Source organism: Triturus cristatus, chromosome 4_2 (genome assembly GCF_964204655.1).
Source record: "Triturus cristatus chromosome 4_2, aTriCri1.1, whole genome shotgun sequence".
Lineage (NCBI taxonomy): Eukaryota > Metazoa > Chordata > Amphibia > Caudata > Salamandridae > Triturus > Triturus cristatus.
Window position 1 is genome coordinate 591,294,252 of NC_140586.1, and position 19,049 is coordinate 591,313,300.

Sequence of the window (19,049 nt, forward strand, 5' to 3'; positions counted from 1 at the left end):
TCAGAACTCTTCCCCTTGGGCAGCGGTTGATTTCTTCACCAGCGGGCCAAGACGGGTGTCACTACACTAATGCAGGGCTGATCCTCCCCCCTTGCCTCATTGGCTCTCCGTTTCACTAACCCAAGGGCCGTTCTGACAACATGTCCTGATACTGAAGAATTCACTTCCTTGGTCTCAGATGATATCGCTTTCCTCCAGGAGTCGCGTGATCCGGAAAGAGCTCCTCAGTGTCGTTCGGTTCCACAGCACGGCCTTTCTCTGTGGTCAGAATCTCTCGTTGATCGGTCAATACAGCAGGCTCCACCAATCCGGGCGGTACTTTGCGACAGTGCAGGGAATGGATCCAATTCTTTCTGTTGGAAACCCGCACAGCCGTCCTCGTTGCAAGTAGGACCTGCTCAGGACCAACCCATCTCGGCTCCAAGCTGTCCGTCCTTTCGAAAATCTTCACCATAACATAGTCTCCAGGCCGGAGACTATGTCCTTCGCCGGTGGACCGATCAGGGAGCGCCTCCCGGACCTGTTGATGAATAGAAACCAAGTTATCCGTTAACTGTGCCAGATAATCATTCATCATTACACAAGGTACATCATACACAGCCTTAGGTCTTGGTAGACCCCAAATATTCATTGGGCGTCCGAAAATAATCTCATACGGGGTAAGACCGGTTCGAGAGTGCGGTATCGATCTAATTGACAATAATGCCAGTGGTAAAGCATCTGGCCAAGTCAAAGATGTCGAAGCTTGGATTTTAGCGATCTTGAGCTTCAGTGTACCATTATACTTCTCGACTAGTCCTGCAGACTGAGGGTGAAACACTGCGTGGAACTTCTGGGTGATGCCCAGACCCTTCAGAACATACTTTATAACATCCGCTATAAAGTGGGGTCCGTTATCACTCCACAGAAGTCTACAAACGCCATACCGAGGGAAGAACTCCTTCAACAGCATCTTGGCGGTAGTCATTGCAGTATTGTCTTTCGTAGGGTATGCCTCAACCCATTTGCTAAAGGCACAAACCACTACTAGAACATACTTGAAATTGTTACAGCGCTCAAGCTGGATATAATCCATCTGCAAAACCTCAAAGGGTGCAGTAGGTGTCACAAATCCTCCTGCTGGAGTTCGAGTACCCTTTCCTGGGTTGTACCTCAGGCAGATCATACAGGTCTGCACCACCCTCTTTGCCGTGCTAGCAATCTCTGGATGCTCCCAGACTTGGGTAAGCAATTTTACAATTGCGGAAGCTCCAACATGTGCTAGCCCATGTGCCATCTGAACCATAGGTTGTACAAAAGCCGTGGGTAACTTCCATCTATCCATCTGCTTATTTCTCCAGCAACCCTCATCATCCAATTCTCCCTCACTGGACCATTGCTCCCGTTCTTTATCAGAAGCGGTCCTCTGTATTTCTCGCACTTCTTCCTTCGCATCGTGCCATCTTTCTACCTGCGACTTCACTACATACATGGCAGTAGCACCGGGCTGCATCGCAGTCTCCCGTGCCACCCGGTCTGCTAACGCATTCCCTTCTCCAACTTTATCAACTACTTTCTTATGGGCACTACATTTAATGATAGCAATTTTCCTCGGATATGTCAATGCAGTCAAAAGGTTGTGAACTAACTCTCCATGCATTATTTGTACTCCATGCGACGTTAAAAACCCTCTCTCTTTCCAGAGCAGGCCGAAATCGTGCGCTACTCCGAAGGCATACCGGCTATCTGTATAAACATTCACACACAATCCTGTACTGAGCTCACATGCTCGTGTTAATGCTATCAGTTCCGCTGCTTGAGCTGATTTCTGTGGTATGCGTGCTGTCTCCACTATTGTTTGCAGTGTGGTAATTGCATACGCTGCTGAAGTCGTACCATCTGGTAGCTTCAGGCATGATCCGTCCACCCACAGTTCTCCATCTACATCTGGAAAGGGCGTATCCTGGAGATCAATACGACCCTTTGTTTGTTCCTCAGTCACAAGAATACAATCATGTGCTTTCCGTGCTTCAGACTGAGTCTCGGGGTATGGCAACAATGTGGCCGGATTTAACGTTACACACCTCTTTAACGTAATATGAGGAGCCAAAAGCGTCAGCTCATATCCCGTTAAACGGGCACTGGTCAAATGCTGCGTCTTTGTCTGATTAAGCAGGGCATCAACAGCATGGGGGACTAATACCAACAGCTTATGAGATAACACAATTCCCTCGCTTTGGCGTATTGACACAGCTGTCGCCGCAACCGAGCGAAAACAACCAGGCAATGCTCGGGCAACAGGATCAAGTACGGCCGAAAAATATGCACAAGGGCGCTGCTTATCGCCGTGCATCTGCACTAAAACTGATAATGCACATCCATCTTTCTCATGCACATACAGCGAAAAAGGTTTGGTATAATCAGGGGTCCCTAACACTGGTGCTGAACAAAGGGCCTGTCGTAATTGCTGAAAAGCAGCGTCACACTCATTTGACCAAGGAAGCGGAATAGGTGTGTCTTTTGTCAAAAGGGCTAATAATGGTTTGGCTATGTGTGAGAACCCTAATATCCATTGCCTACAAAAAGAAACAAGACCCAAAAATGCACGCACGTCCTTCTGCGTGGAAGGTACTGGCGTGTCCAAAATTACTTGGATACGATCTGGTGTAAGTGCACGCCCCTCCTTAGACAAAAGGTGACCCAAATAAGTCACCTTTGGTCTACAGAACTGCAATTTCTTCCGAGATACTTTGTGATTGTGGGATGCCAAAAAGGAAAGCAAGGACAACGTACTCTTCTCACACAGCTCCGGAGTGTCAGCCGCCAACAAGATGTCATCGACATATTGAATGAGGGCGACACCCTCGGGCAAAACAAAGGAGTCCAATTGTCTTTTCAAAGCTTGACTGTAAATGCTAGGGCTTTCTGTGTAGCCCTGAGGGACTCTACAAAATCGATAAGACCTATTATTCAGAGTGAAACCAAAAAGGTATCGGCTATCGGGATGAATAGGAATGGAAAAGAAAGCATTTTTCAAATCAATAACTGAAAACGTAGTCGCCGTAGGCGGGACCAAAGTAAGCAACGTTGTGATATCAGAAACCACTGGATACTGAGGTATCACGATCTTGTTTACTTCTCTCAAATCAATTATAAACCGATAAACCTTGGCATCCGTATCCTTTTTCAAAATGGGTAGAATCGGGCTATTACAGACGTTGTAGGGAACTTCCTCCACTACTCCCACCTTAATCAAATCCTGCACAATCTGTGTAAGAGCTTCCTCCCCCTCCTGGGAAATACGATACTGTGGGAGGCGTGGTAACACCGCCCCCTCCTGGACACTAATGTGAACAGGCGGAATCACCATCTGTCCTACATCAGTATCCGAAGTGGCCCACAAAGTACGAGGGAGGGTCGCTAACACAGCATCCTCTACAACCACACACATCCGTTCAGACCGAGGGTGATTATCATTTAATATCACACGCACACCAGCGGGGGAGCAGCGGATCGTAGCTCTGAAGTGCTTTAGCATATCAAGACCCATAATGTTGTCCGGCGTGTTCAGGGCAAGCAAAAACGGACAGGGTGCAGAAAAAGAATCAACCTGAAATGTGAGGGGCCGCGAAAGAGGGCTTCGGGAGAGTGTACCATCAAACCCTACCGATGTAACCATTAAGCCAGATGGGGGAGCCCTCGGAACCAATTGTTTAGACAGCGCACTACGAGTCGCTCCTGTATCTACTAGGAACTGATCAGTAGAACCCAAAACCTCAGCTGATACATAAGGACCCTTCTGATCAACCGGCACCTCAACTGATTCTAACCCCCATCCAACGCATTCCTATGCATGCTGAGAATCATGGTACCCAGAGCGATCAATCCCTGACACTTGATACTGGTTGTGCCGATCAAAGACATTAGGTCTGTCTCGTTGCTGCCCGGCGGGATCAAAACGAGTGTGATCGTTAGAAGTCCCTCTAAAATTCGAGAAACCCCCTCTACCTCTCGGGCCACCCTGATTATGTCCCTGACGCGAAGCATGCAACGCCGGGCAATCTCTGGCCCAGTGTCCCGATTGCTTACAATACGCACATTGATTCCTATTCAAATCAGATCGGCCCGAGGGAGGACCATAAAATCCTCCCCTTCCTCTATTGACACCCCGACGGGGCGGACCATATACTTGCGCTAACATCACCTTTGTTTTTAAATCTTTCGATTTCTTCTCCTCCTGTCCCTTCGCTTCTTGCTCCTGACGCTCATAATACTGAGCTATAGTCAGGAGGGCTGTCGGGGTCGCAGTGGACCAAGAACTTTCACTCGCTTTTAGGCGGGCTGCGATCGCCGGTAGTAAATTCGCCACATATTTATCAGCAAAGAGGTGTCGACCCGTATCATCCGTAAGTGACTGACCACTAAAATCATGAAACGTCTCCTCAAAGTGCGTAAAGAAATCTGCAACTGATTCATCGACTTTCTGCTTACACGAGGCTAACATGTTCCAGTCAATCTTTTTAGGGGGGATGATTGTCTTCAACTTAGTCAGAATAGCCGCGGGGAGATCCAAGATAACCTGAGGTGGTTTCTGCGCGGGCTTCCTCTCCCTATCCTCATCCTCAAGCTCAGACCACCGAGCCTTAAAAGCGGCAACATCGTCCACCTTCCGCACAGATCGCCACATATCTGGTGGTAAAATAAGCCCAAAAAACAGATCTATATCTGCTAAGGTCATAGTACAAGAATTCAGGGCCCCCTCAACTTCTTCGTAGAAGGCCGCTGGATTCTTGCGGGGATCAGGCAATGCATTTTTTAATGCCATGACATCAGCCCTATGCCAAGGAGTATAAACCCAATTGTACACAAAATATCCCTTAGCATCGGCGGAGGTAATATCCGAACTAGTTCCCGCTCCTTTAGGAGGAACATACAAAGGCGCCGCCTCTCGCATTGGTTTAACATGCACTAGGTCGCTCTTATCTGACTGGGGGGGAGACAGCTGCTGGTCGTCCGCCTGCAAGGTCAAGCTCTCTTCTTCCTTGTTCCGGCGCGCTTTTTCCCGCAGTCGAAGCATTTCATCCCGTAGCGCAAACAGACGTCGGACCGCATCAGGCACCTGGGAGGGAGAGAAAGTACCATTACGCAGTGCTCTAGAATCCGACACTATCTCCTGCGGCTCAAAAATATCAGAATATTTTCGAAAGGCAGCAACCACTTCATCAGAGAAAATGGCAGCAAAATACACTTTCTCCCTATCCTGCCATCCTTCCAGATCCGGTAACAGCTCTGAAAACGACAGCTTATTTGAAACTGCACGATAAGAAAGTTTCCGAAGCTCACCCGAGCGCTCAAGAGATAACATGGATCGCGTGTCTTTCTTATCTTTACCCGATCCAGAATCCTGAACTGTCGGAGCAGACGCACCTACATAAGGTGGCGGGGAACGATCTAATAGGAAAAAATCATCATCAAGATTAGTAAGGACAGGATAAAGAGGCTGCCGAACAGCATATTGACCCGACACTTGTAACCTACGCTCCTTCTCTCGTCTCTCCGCCTGTTCTCTTTCCTCCCGACGCTTCGCTTCCTGTGCTCGCACATGATCATTCTTCCGTTGCTCTTTATCAAACAGCGCTTTCTCACGTTTCTCTCGCTCACGCACTTCCTTCACCCATAACCGCACACATTCAAACATGTCTTGACGAGCATGCCGTTTACACATACACTGTTCCACGTACTCAATCTTACGCATATCAAACGACCCATACAAAGGCCATCGCAACTCAGGATCCTTTCTGGTGTATTTCCTCCATACTGTGCTGTACATTATGGAAGAAAGACCATGCTTCACATACATATCCCTATTAGGAGTCCTCTCTGGGGGAGCTGGAGCAGATTCCTCGAGGTTTAACCGGTTTCCAAAGCAGCAGCACCACTTACGGAGTGCGCTAAAAGCAGGCATGTTCAAAAATAATGCAAAATATGCAGTATTATCAAAAAAATGGCACTTAAACGTTGTGCCGTTCAAAGTTACACAGCTCTGGAGAAATATCTCCACATTACCTGCCTATATGTGTTGCAACGCATATATTCTCACAATAATCAATACAAGATATGACCGGTCATCACAAATCAAACTCAAATAGCCAAACCAGGCTTCCAAAACTCGGAGCAAGTACCGTACAACGGTTCTTACCAATCAAGAGTCCAGATTCCAACTGCCAAGCTCCAAAATTCGCCCAAACGGCTGTCACGGCAGGACCGACAGAAGAGGTCTCAGTCGAGGACCGGCGCCACCCAGATGGTCAGCTCGGAAGGGAAGGAAGAAAACCTCGGGATGCCAGGACTAAAGTGCCTCTGGCAGTGATCACATCCCCGGCCAAATTCCTCACCTTCGTCACGACCAATCCTTCGAGCATCCGAGTCGCCGATGAGCCCCACGTGACGGGCGCCAATTGATGAATACAGGCCCCAGCTAGGCCCGCAGGACACAAGGGTTCGCTCTCCTGCAAATGGAATCTACAAGGAAGTTGGCACGGAAACTGCAAAGTACAAAGACAAAGTTTATTAACCCTTAAGGGTGGTCCTACAATCCATACAACACCCTTCAGTATTGCATAGAGTAGCACAAAGAACTTGCGTACACGGTCCCCTTTTATACACAACAGAGGGGCTCATAAGTGGGTGGATACAGCATGAGGCAAAGAATATTACCTTTTATGGTCACTTTCGATACAGAATCGATATATGGGCGGAGCTGACACACTCCTTGAGCCCGCGAAAACATGGTCAAGAAAGGACTAACTGATAACAGATGTGGTCAAGTCTGGGCATGCGCCAGACGGACAAAGGAGCTATTTATAGACTGTTACTAGGCAGATTGCAAGAGCATCTAACACGAAGATAGGACTCTTCTCGTGTTGAGCACGTGGAGACATGACAATACAAAATGGAGTCCAGACTTTAGTCGACATAACGAAAGAGACTTGGTCCTAAAGGGGAATTCATATCTTTAGTGAATGCTTAATTACATCGACGTTTCAATTTACAACACACTGACGCAACCTCAGCAGACTACACAGACACACACAGGCACAGGACAATCACCTGCCATTGTCAACTACGGGTACAAACCTCACTCTGCCCATGTGCCACTAGACTGGGGGGTGTCACAGGTGTGGGGCCGGCTCAGCACGGCAGTCACACAGCACTGCTCCCTGCTCACATCAGATGGGCAGGGTATATCCATCCCTCATGCAGCTGGTGTGCAACACTCCCCATATGCACTCACCCACATGACAGGGGACTTACACACACACACCAATGTCCAGGGGACGAACACATCATTTGGACACTCACAGCACAGGTACACTAAACAAACACACATCTATGGGTACTGTCACCTGTCACACTGGGGGGACCACAGAATCACATCAGGACTGTAGAAACAACATTCCCAGGAGGAGTAGCCGGGCAGAATGTGGCATGCACGATGCTTTGATTGTCACAGAAAGCACTATGCAAGTGAGGAGTGCACACAGGAACTACAGCATGCTCTGCATGGGAGACATGAGGCCTTCCCCACCCTGGGACCCACTCTAAACAACATTGCATGTCTGTCACACATGGACACAATGCCAGAAGTCACAGTCACAAAAAAGGGGCACAGTCTAAGCTAGTGGAGTCAGCACTCACCTGCTCCCCTGGTCGACCATACAGCATGGTGTACTGTGGGAGGATCACATCCACCAACGCCATATTCTCCTCCATGGTGAATGGCTGGGCCCTCTCCACAGACCTGGACATGGTGCCAGAGGAATCACGAGCAGCAGCAGTGTTGTGGAATGAAAGGATGTGCAGGCAAGTGCTCTCTCATGGGACCTGGCTGCCTTATATCTGCCTTGCTGGCCTGTTTCATTTACAGGAGTACAGAGTGATTGGTCAGTCACATTAGCATCCTACGTTTCCTCCAATCCCTTTAAACCTACCCCAGTGAGTGGCTTTGCATGGTTTAAAAATTGAGCATGATGTCAAGTCAACAACCACTTTGCAACAAAGTATATTGTTTCCAACCGACTTCTGTTGGCCACCTGATGCAAAAATTCAAGCTTTAAACTCGGTCTCCATGACAACCAGCATGCATTTAGGCCCTTATACTTGTCCCTCATGTGTCCCCTATGTTATTTCAATATTTACACACAGGTACGGTGTGTTCCACGGCCCTAGGGCACCCCAAATGCAGTGAAACGGACCGTACAGGCGTGTGTACGGTCCCTATCACTATGGGAGTGCTGGCGTATGCGTATGCCATAGTAATACGGACCATACACACACGTGTACGAGTCGTATTACTATGGCGTACGCATATGCCAGCACTCCCATAGTGATAGGGAGCCTACACACGCGTGTACGAGTCGTATTACTATGGCGTACGCATACGCCAGCACTCCCATAGTGATAGGGAGCCTACACACGCGTGTACGGTCCGTATTACTATGGCGTACGCATACGCCAGCACTCCCATAGTGATAGGGAGCCTACACACGCGTGTACGGTCCGTATTACTATGGCATACGCATACGCCAGCACTCCCATAGTGATAGGGACCCTACACACGCCCTCAGAGCATATGTACGGTGCGTTTCACACCTGACAGTTGTGACAGGCGGCACACAGACAGGAATAGAACTGGCATTGTCTGTGCAGTACTACATGTGTCGGGCACAGGTGTGTCAGGCTGTGATGTGGCACATTACTCCTGAGGTGTGAAGCAAATAAATGTATGATGAGCTGTGTACACATGTCATGTGTGATGGTGCACTATGTGCCACACATCCCTTTCACTCCTTTGACATGTGTGCATGTAGTACAGCCTTGTTGAGCCATGCGTCACTGACATGGCACAGTCACCGACACCCGCAACTGTCCCCTGATGCCAGGTACACGGAATATTACACCTGACATGTGAATGCCCGCGTTGCACGCTGTAACTATGTCATGTGTGTGTCATGTGTTCCCATAGGTTTGCTGTAGGTGTTTGGTCAAATGCATCTGCAGTTGCTGCAACCAACATGTGTCTGTGTGTAGATGGGCATGGCACACTGTTACGCACACCAGCCCACATGTGTAATCTGACCTAAGGTGTGTATGTATGCATCGACACGGAGTTTCAAAACAAGGACATATCTGCATACTCTCAATGTATGTGTGATCAGTCTTGACATGTACTCCTTCATGGCAAGGTGTGTGGTCTGTCCTTTTTCTATGACATGTGACCTGTGCATCTAGTGTTCCGCAACCTGTCTGTATGATAAACATCCTTCTTCTGCACATATGTGGATGTCTGTAACTCCTGTGATGCGTCTGCCTGTTCACTTACACTGGCCCACAGCTAGTTTCATGGCATGGCATATTGAGGTTGAGAATCAACGTTTGTAGCTGGCTCTTGGTAGGAGTGTCACCTGCCTGGCATGCGTGTCCAGGGCATATTGCACAGACCTGACTCTGTATGTAGCATATGTGTATTGCCTGTTGAACATGTGCTCAGTACATTGACATTGGTGGTGTACTGTACTCACTCTTCGTTGTCCCTTCAAATTTACTGCAGGGCTCCGCCTCTCCCTCGACCAATTCCGGACTTGGCTGACCTGAGGGAACATGACTGTATACACCGCTACCGCTACCCCCAACAGTTGATTGAGGACTTGACGACACGGCTGGCACCACACCTCCAACCGCTACACAGGTATCCTACTGCACTGACACCCAAGATGAAGGTGATGGCAGCCCTACATTTCTTTGCCACGGGTACCTTTCAATATACCATTGCTCATGTTGGTGGCATGTCCCAAACCATGTTCAGCCGTGTTCTGCATGATTTTTTAGAGGCCATGTTGGATCACCTGGATGAGTTCATTAAATTCCCAACTCCTGAGCAGTTGACAGGTGTCAAGCATGAGTTCTATGCCCTGGGAGGGATGCCCCATGTCATTGGGTCCATAGATGGAACACATGTGGCTTTGGTACCACCACAGGCACAGGAGGCAGCGTATAGGAACCGCAAGCATTACCACTCCATTAATGCCCTTGTGGTGTGTCTTGCCAACATGGTGATTTCACATGTCTGTGCTCGTTTTCCAGGATCAGCACACGATGCCTACATCATGAGGCGTAGCAGGGTGCCTGAAATGATGCTGCAGCTGCGCAACGAATGTGCATGTATTGTTGGTGGGTATACTCTGGCAGTCCTGTATTTAGCGTCATCTTCCTGTCTTACTGCTTCTCCTGACCCACTTTTGTCCATGATGTTTCCATGTAGGGGACGCTGGCTATCCCAACATGCCATGGCTGATCACGCCTCTCCGCAACCCCAGCACGGCTGCCGAGCGCCGCTACAACAACGCCCATGGGCGGACCAGGCGAGTGATAGAGATGACGTTTGGCCTCCTGAAGAGCCGATTCCGTTGCCTCCACAAGACCGGCGGCGCACTCCCATATGCACCGGTGAAGGTCTGCAAGATCTTCCTCGTGTGCTGCATGCTGCACAACATGGCAGTGGAGAAAGCTGTGCCACTCATCCTGGATCCGGATGAGCAGGACCATCCACCCGTGGAGGATGAAGGGCTTGGTGACGAGGCAAGTGATGTGGAGGAGGAGGAGGCGGTAGAGGACATCCGGAGTCGGCTCATACGCGACTTCTTCGCTTAGTGGTGAGTTCCAGTGTCTGAGTGTGCACGCATTGGGCCATGTGTGGCATGTGTTGCAATGTGTGTGTCCATCTGCATGTCTGCCAAGTGAGTCAGAGGTGTGTTTGGATGTGTCACTCGAGTGATGGTGCAATAGAAGAATGTTTTTCTAGAGTCATCATTGTCACCTAGCATGTTGACAACCTTATACGTGTCGAGTACATGCACATGCATGCGGATGTGCTTCTTTTGGCTGACTTCTTGTGTGTCTCTCATCCACAGGTACTTGCGCATGCTGTCTGCTGGTGGCATTGTTGTGCTCCTGCTATTCCTCATGAACACAGCAACATGTGCTGAATCAGCGTTACATGCACGGACAAGTTTGAAAATCTCCTTAGGGTAAGGGATGCAGCACGGCTTTTTGAGTGTGGTATTTGTTTTGAATGTGTGTGCACTGCTCCTGTTCATGATTGGTTACTTTGCATACATGTAGAATCACCATGGGGCACATGACATGGAGCTGAATTCACCTGAATTGATGGTCAGACTTGGTGACAGTCATCTGTAATGGGATTGTGGATTGTGAAGAAGCCATCAATGTGTGTAACACTGCCCTCGGAAACATACGGGTTGCACCGGGTTGACATGGTGTGTGAATTCCCCATTAGAGGCTCAATGGTGTATAGCAGCCTCTCCGTGAGCAGCAGGGGGTGTTTAGCTGTAACCCGTCACTTGTGTGCCAGTTCTATGGATTTCCAGCATCTGTGGTGCAAAGGGGGGTGCCAGTGTCGGTCCCACATGTTCATCCACATGACCTGTGTATGTGTTGACAGAGTTGCATTAGCATTCCGACACACATGACTAATAAAGGTGTCCCTCTGCCTCCAAGGTGCCTCATCTCTGTCAATGGTGGTCTGTTGCCACTGTTGCGGCATGTCTGGCATAGTTATCAGAGATAGTGCATATGAGTCTATGTGTAGAGTAGCAAGACGCAAGCTGTTTGTCAGGGATTAGAATCTGTATTCTGCATGATGTCCATGGCTGTGTAGGTATTGTGGCATGTCAGTCTCCACGACGGCCACTGTGCTGCATGTGCATCCATTGTGTGTGTGTGTGCCATGTTGAACCAGACATTCCTTCCTTGACATACACCTTTTGCATAGTTCCTTCCTGAGATCCTTGTCTTTGTGTGCAACTTGTGGCATTGTTTTCTTGACATGGCGCATGCTGCTGCAGGCCCTGCAGCAAGGGCACCCAGTGTCCATGCAAACGAGCTGGTGTTCATCATGGATTGCTTGCTGACATGTGCTATGCTGATCAGCAGCATCTGTGCCTCATGCTGCAGCACACTCTGCATTATGCACAAGATCCCCAGTTCCATCCACCTCAAGGCAAGAGAGACCATCCCCGAGGTCAACTACAACATCCGTGTCTAATCCTACCCTGCACTCTACGGGCATGTGCGTTACAACTCCCATGATACTTGTCCACATCCAGGGTGCATCTGCACAGCTCTGCTTCTACATCCGGCGACCAAGCCACATCAACGTCCAACAGAGATGGTGGGAATGGATCACTGCCAGCTGCAGGATGACCTTCTCAATCCACGCACACACTCAGGATGCAGCCCACAACCCCAACACAACCATGTGGCACTGTGATCCAAGACCCCATTGTGCCATCTCCATGCATCCAACCTTGGCCGGCCCACCGTTCTCCACATCCACCTGACTCAAGCATGCAGGACATGGTTCTGCCACCTGTCTACACATACCTGGGAGTAGCACCCCAGGACACTCCACATGATCCCTGACCTCTGCGCATGACTGTTGCTCTTCTACATAGGTCTGTAGGCACAGTTGTGCGGGCACCCCCTCAGCTGGTTGGGCCCATCACGGGTGAGTATGGTGCTCCATGTCTGTATTGGATGATACATTGTGACCCATGTGTGTCCTGTGCCAGACTCAGACCCCAGGGTATGGATGGATAGAGTTACTTCTAAAATCAGGCTTGGTTTGACTTTACAACACACACATGTAGTCGAATAATGCAAAATGACGGCATCATCTCGTGATTGTGATGATTTTTATTTGTGGTGGGGTACGTGTTTGGGGGGATGACAAGAGTTGCTTGGCGGGAGTGTAGAATCCAAAGTTCACTGGGGGAGTTGGTATCCTTGCCATTGGAAGTCATCAGAGTCTATGCCACAGTCTTTGTCAACATTGGTCAGACAGTGACCAGCAAGTCCATGTGCCAGAGAATGTCATGTGATGATGTGCCGCTGTTGGGCCAGAGGGCCAGGTGCCAGGCCAGGTGACCTGGGAGATGGTCTTTTGCGTGGATGACCCACCTTCCTGCGGGGACCCTCAGAAGCAGGCCATGACGATGCTTGTGATGCTCTGTCGGATGAATCCTCCTCCTCCTGATCCCTCCCTGTGGCTGGTGATGTTCTTCGCCTTGTGGCACAGGGAGGGTTGCCCATGTTTTCGGCAATCCGACGGAGTACACGGGTCATGTCCATTTGCACCACCACGAGCTCAGCCTGTCTTGCCTCCATCCGTCCTTGGTGTCGCTGTTGACAGGCATATTGCTCGGCCTGCAGGGTCTTCATCTCCTCGAGGGTCCCCTTGATGTCTGTGAGGGTGGACGCAACCTGGCCCATGCCCCTGGTGTCACGCCAGTATGTGTCCAGGATGTTGGTGACGTGTGACATTACCGGTTCCTGAGCCAACTGGTCAGGTTCGCGCCTCCGCCGTCCTCCACTCCCACCACCCCTGCCCACTTGCACCTGGCCTGCCGTTGTGGGCACATCGGGTCTCCGGGACCCCTGAGGGATGGCATTTGCGGTGTCGCCTGCCTCCTCCTGGGTGCCCGGAGAACCTTGTCCCTCCTGGTCAGCCTGGCTGTGTTGTCGTGTGCGGGCAGGGCTCCTGGGTGTCTCCTGGGATGTGGCAGGAATGGGGGTGGTGGTTGGCACAGTTGTACCTGACGCAGGTGCTGCAGGTGGTTGGACACCAGAGGGGCCAGGTTGGTCTGGGTCATCCACGGAGTGGTGGGAGTCGTCGCTGCCGGTGGGGTCCTCTTCACGCAGAGCCTGGTCCTGTGAGTCTTCCCCCCCAGTGTTGGGGGGAGATCGACGACGTTGACCTGTGTGTGAGAGAGACAATGTTAATTGTGTTACATGCAACATCCATGTTTCATTCATTTTTGAGTTGGCACAGTTCCTCTGGGTAGTTGGATATGTCTTGCATTCCTCTCACAGTGCACTTGTGCATGGGTATGTCCCTTGGCCACAGCTTTCGACACTTTACCTATGCGTGACACAATCTTAGTTGATGCATCTTTTTGGAACGCAGTCAGCAGTGTAGTGAGCGGGCGTAGCGAGCCATGCAGAGCCGCCTTACATGTTGCACTGTACGTGGCCAAATGGTGTTTTTTCCATGCTATTTGAGAATGCAGGTAGGTAACTTAAGCATTTGTGACAGGGTTCTAACAAACACAGTGGGTGGGTATACTGGGTGTAAGGTTAGGTTTGTGCCTGCAGCACGGATGTACTCGTGCACAGATTGACACATGGCCCAGTGTTTATCAAAGGAAAAAGGGGGGGTTAAGGCACTGCCAAACCTTGTCTACATGCACACAGTCCACCTGCTGACGAGCGGACATGGCCACACCACCCAAGGGTGATTTGGTATCCCTCTGTCTCCCTTTCTCCCTCCCTCTGTCACCCTCCTCCCTCGCTCTGTCTGTCTCCCTGTGTCCACCTATGTCTCCCTCCCTCTCTCTCCCCCTCTCCCTCCCTCTGTGTGTCACCCTCTGTCACCTCATCCCAGCTTCCTGGGCACACACAGTTTGCAGGTCTTTCAAAGGCCATTGGCTTGTTCATGTGGGTTTGTTTCTAATCTCCGGGCACCCATTGGGCGGAGTGTCTGAGTCTGCGCTGCTGCTGTGGCGGTGTGTGCTGACAATCTTTCAAAGTGATGCGTCTTCATTAGCTGCTGTTATGTGCAAATTGTGCCTTCATACCCATATCATCCTGCAACGCGGCCACCATTTGCAGGCAACACAGTACTGTGTGGGGACACACTGTTTGTATGGCTGTGCCCTAGGCCATATGGGCTGAGGACATTGTTGTGTGCTTCTGAGTTGCTCAATGTTAGTTTTGAGGCCCACCCTCCCGGCATCGGGGACATCCTGTCTTGTGTTGGTGTTTTGTGTGGCCTGTGACTTGGCATGGCCTTGCTTGGTGCATGGGGCATGTAGGCGCTAGTGGCATGTGTGTGTTTTTGGAGTGTGGTTGTGTCCGGTGCTGGCTTTGGGGGGGGTTGCGTGCATGATTGGGGTTTTGGTTGTGTATGGCGTTCCCCCCATGTGAGGTGAGTTGTTTGTGTACTCACGAGGGTCTCGGACTCCTTCTAGTCCGTGTATTCCCACCGGCGGCAGCGTGTCCATCACCTTCTCCTCCCAGGGATGGTATTGTACCCGTCTGCGGGGCGGCCCTCCTCCAGTGATGTTCCCCTGGTTGTGATCGTCCGTCATTTTGCGGCGGACTGTCCTCCGCAGATCGTACCACCTGGCTTGGCACTCATGCCTGGTGCTTCTGGTGGCCCCAACAGCATTCACAGAATTGACAATCCTCTGCCACATGGCTGATTTTTGGGATATGCTGATCTTCCTGACCAATGTTCCAAAGAGCTGTGGCTCGACTCTGATGATTTCGTCGACAAGGATCTCCACCTCATCCTTTGTGACCTTTGGATTCTTGTTAGTGGGCATGGTGTGGGGTGTGGGTATGGATGATTGTGGGGGTGTGGGTGTGGATGGTTGTGGGTGTGTGAGTGTGGTTGTGAAGGTGTGTGTGTGAATGTGATGAGGGGGTGTTTGTGATGGTGGTTGTGTGAAGGAGTGCAAGTGTAAGGTGTATTGATGGATGTAGTATGGTGCAGTGCGTTGTCTCTGTGGTCTGGCAGTAGTGGATCTGTTGCAAAGGATCATGGTTTGTGTGTGTTGGGCCTTTTTATTGGTCCATTTGTGGGTGTGGCTGTGTTTGAACTTTGGGTGGGCGTGTTATAAGGAGTGGTTGTGTTTTGGGCCTCTGTTTAGCTGTTTGGCAGTTACAGGTCAGTGTATAGGATGTATTTGGGCTTGTTGGACATGTTTTGTGGTGTTGTGCGAATTGAATTGACTCTCCTTGTGTTGTTTTGCTTTGTCCTGGTTCAGTACAAGTGTCTTTGGCGTCTGTACGGTGCGTACATGGGCCATGTTGTTGTACAGTGCTGACCTTTGGTATGGCTTAGTACGACTCGTACATGCGCGATGTTGGGTGAGGGTGCTGGTGTAGGGGCCTGGGGTAGGGTGCGTACAGACACGGGCAGGGTGTTGGTCCGCACCGTCCATAGGTGGTGGTGTTTCGCACTGTACATACAGGGGGGCTGGGTGTACGGTCCGTACATACACGGGTGGGGGTACGCTCCATACATACACGGGTGGGGGTACGCTCCGTACATACACGGGTGGGGGTACACTCCGTACATACACGGGTGGGGGTACGCTCCATACATACACGGGGGTACGCTCCGTACATACACGGGTGGGGGTACGCTCCATACATACACGGTGGGGATACGCTCCGTACATACACGGGTGGGGGTACGCTCCGTACATACACTGGTGGGGTGTGGGTACGCTCCATTCATACACGGGTGGGGGTACGCTCTGTACATACACGGGTGGGGGTACGCTTCGTACATACACGGGTGGGGGTAGGCTTTGTGCATACACAGGTGGGGGTACGCTCCGTACATACACTGGTGGGGTGTTGGTACGCTCCATACATACACGGGTGGGGGTATGCTCCGTACATACACTGGTGGGGGTTCGGCGCGTACATCCGCGGCCTTGGGGGCATTTGGCGCGTACATACGGGGGCTGGGGGGGTGTTCGGCAGCGTACATACGAGGGCTGGGGGGGTGTTCTGCACGTACATACGGGGTCTGGGGTGGGGTGTTCGGCACGTATGCAGGCACATGTCTCCATGGTTGCTATAGGAGTTCGGTCCGTACGGTGTTTTTTCCATACGGTTGTAAAATCGGAAGGACGGGACGGATCGTACTTGCGCGGTCGGTCTTCATTTTTCCGATTCGTAGGTAAAACTGTCCGGGGACGTGTTGGACACTTTTTCCGACCCGAGGACGTGTCGGGGAATTTTCCCAATGCGATTCGTATGGAATTTTTCACATACGAATCGTACTTGCCAGTTTGTACGGGACTTGTACGATTCGTACGGTAAAAAAAACGGATACGATTCGTACTGGGAAAATTTTTAACGGATCGGAATCGGCACCTCAATGTCTAAGGAGTGGATCAGTGACAGAATTTTGGAAACACAAATACCTTGTCGACAGATTATCATGTCAAAATTGTCGAGGACAAGAATATTGTGTAGGTAAGTGCATCTAGAGAAGTATAAATGTACTACTCTTAGCAGATCTACGTACCCTGAAGATATATATATATCGCCAAGTTACATATATCTGGGGTTAAATATAGTAAACTTTACCTACCCATAGAAAATGACCTACACGATATTCTTGTACTAGATATTTTTGACACGATATTCAGTCCCACGATATTTCTGTTTCTGATATTTTGTCCGAATATTTGAGAGGTATGGTGTACTGTATTTCATTGTACAATACATCAGACTGATCACGATGTACCAGGTCCAGGATCACTTCCACTTAATGCTTGGCTAAGGCGCTACACACTATGAATGAATGAATGAAATAAAACTTTATTTGGTTATTTAAAACCATAAAAGTATACACTAAGCAGCATAACATTCCATAGATAAACAAGTCAGGATCATACAATATACAATACATTTCTTAACCCTATAATTCACAACCATAAAAATGCAAGATAAAAAATCATCTTAAAATTAAAAAAACAACTATTCCATTATTGAGTCACACTGACCTTCTAGTATGTCTCACAAATTGCTTCTATCCATTAATAACCCATTCTCCCTGAATCTAAAAAGATCTAAATTTCATCGGTGCTCTTTACATTTAAGAAACTCTTTCACTTTGTTTATATATTTCCCAATAGCACAGGCTATATCTAGGTTCTTCATTTCCACTAAAAGGTTTACAGCTTGCAACCTATTTTTAATTTCATATTTTTAAAAAATCGGGCCTAAAATCTCTCTTCGTATATCTAAAATCTTAAAACAGTCTAATAAAATATGTAAAATATCACAGGTAGTGCCTAAAGTGCAGGTGCATTTTCCATTGCTATTTATCATTAAGATTTTTACCCCATTGTTCACATAACAGGGATTTAGCCCAATTCTCAATCTTAACACTTCGTGCCTTAACAGGCAACTAGGTAACCTGTCGATATAGGGGTAATGTAAATAATGTTTCCATACTGAGGCCATAAAAGTAACAGAACTTTTCCGTAAGAGGTATACTTGATCATGGGTTCGGGACGCTTCTATTCCCAATGTCCTAAGTTCTTTCTTGTCTATCTTTAGGTCTAAGTACTGAGGGCACAACTTTAGCTTTAAAACACCATGGGCCATATGTAGGTAACATACTATTTACCGATTCATAAATACTGAATTTTACCGATTCGGTATTTATGAATCGGTAAATAGTATGTAGGTAAACAATCGGTAATTATTACCGATTCGGTAAATATCGGTATTTATGAATAGGTATTTACCGAATCGGTAATAATGCATCCCTTCCCATTCATTCCTATGGGCCTGGAGGCCCATAGGAATGAATAGGAAGCCATCTACTATTACCGATTCGGTAAATACCGAATCGGTAATAGGGGAAGCATAATCATGGGTGGCAGGGTGTCACATTGACACCCTGTTGCACCCCTGATTCGTGCATGTGTGCACATGTGGCGCACATACATGCCCTAAGGGCATGTATGTCTGCCACATGGCACTGTCAAAACAGCAAAATATAGATTTTTGAAAGGTATTCGAAATTTATCACCAACCTGTATTTGGTGGTAAATACCGAATCCTGAATACAATGAAACACTCACTTGAGTGCTCCCTACATATGATTTAAGGATACGGTAATTTACCGAATCTGTATTTTACCGATTCAGTATTTTACCGATCCATTACCGATTATGTAAATTACCGAATCCTTAAATCATGCCTCCTACATATCAAATGCCTAAATACCGGTCGGTAACGGGATATTTACCGAAGTTACCGGTATTTAGCTACCTACATGAGGCCCCATATGCTTGAATAATTGAAGCTTTGGTCTCTCTTGCCCAGGACAACTCACTATTGGCAATTTCATTTTTACACCACTGTGAGATTTTTTGGTCCTCACCTGATCCTAACCG

At 49.1% G+C, this 19,049-nt stretch overlaps 1 protein-coding gene across 1 annotated transcript in view; it reads right to left on the bottom strand.

Annotated features, from left to right (window-relative positions):
• MSH4 (mutS homolog 4) overlaps positions 1-19,049 on the bottom strand; it is a 1,782,190-nt gene that overhangs the window by 332,112 nt on the left and 1,431,029 nt on the right. The window lies entirely within an intron of this gene.